Here is a 1,197-nt window from a genome sequence, read left to right as displayed (position 1 = left end):
TCCTTCAGGTGGTCTGCCACAACAGCTGCTGAGCCAGGAGGCCTGTAGAGACTTCAAATTACCTTGTTTGAGCCTGCTTTAACCGTGACCTTCACCCAAATTATTTCACATTTCAGATCTCCGTCAATTTCCTTCGATTCTGTTGCACTTTTTATCGCTGTTAACATGCCTCCCCCTTCATTGTCCAGCCTGTCTCCGCGGTATACATTCCAATCTGAGTTTAGAATTTCATTACTGTTTGCATCTTGTTTCACCCAACTTTCCGTCCCTAGTACTCGGTGGGCATTGTGACCGTCTGTTAATGAGAGCAGTAGCCGGCCGAAGTGGCCGTGCGGTTAAAGGCGCTGCAGTCTGGAACCGCAAGACCGCTACGGTCGCAGGTTCGAATCGTGCCTCGGGAATGGATGTTTGTGATGTCCTTAGGTTAGTTAGGTTTAACTAGTTCTAAGTTCTAGGGGACTAATGACCTCAGAAGTTGAGTCCCATAGTGCTCAGAGCCATTTGAACCATTTTTTTAATGAGAGCAGTTCTGGGACCTTTCTATAGACGCTCCTGCAGTTTACTGTTTACTGTTACCACATTAATACTGTTGTTCCCTGTTGTGTTTTGCCTGTTACTACCTTGTCACGTCTCAGGAGGCGTCTTGTCGGGCCTACGGAGGGGCATGTGGTCATTACACCGCTCTCCCGGCCGTATGTCAGTTTACGAGACTGGAGCCACTATTTCTCTATCAAGTAGTTCTTCAGTTTGCCTCACATGGGCTGAGTTCACCCCACTTGCCAACAGCACTCGGCAGACCGGATGGTCACCCATCTAAGTGCTAGCCCAGCCCGACAGCGCTTAACTTCAGTGATCTGATGGGAATTGGTATTACCTCTGCGGGAAGGCCATTAGCTAAGAATTAGATTTCGGCTCATTCAATACCATCTACGATTAGGGTCACTGTACTAAGCACAAACGATGCTGTTGTAGCGAACATCTCCAAGTGCAAGTAGACTGAGTGGCTGCAGCCAGCGTAGGACACTTGTGGTACGGATCTGCTGCATGCATGGCTCAGCGGGCACACACCATTGGTTCCACCAGACGCCGTACGAGCGCTGTCGGCATCTAACGGAAAATTCCAGCTCCAGTGCCAAACTAAAGACACTAGTTTGGTGGTATCAATACATATTACCACACACTGAAACTTACCCGGCG

At 49.0% G+C, this 1,197-nt stretch overlaps 1 pseudogene; it reads right to left on the bottom strand.

The window, feature by feature from the left end:
* Positions 1-777: 777 nt before the first annotated feature.
* Positions 778-895, bottom strand: LOC126197265 (5S ribosomal RNA; annotated as a pseudogene).
* Positions 896-1,197: the final 302 nt, after the last annotated feature.

This window comes from Schistocerca nitens, chromosome 7 (assembly GCF_023898315.1).
Source record: "Schistocerca nitens isolate TAMUIC-IGC-003100 chromosome 7, iqSchNite1.1, whole genome shotgun sequence".
In the NCBI taxonomy this organism is placed as follows: domain Eukaryota; kingdom Metazoa; phylum Arthropoda; class Insecta; order Orthoptera; family Acrididae; genus Schistocerca; species Schistocerca nitens.
The sequence above is the reverse complement of the archived record's forward strand: the minus strand, read 5'-3'. Positions and strand labels throughout refer to the sequence as shown.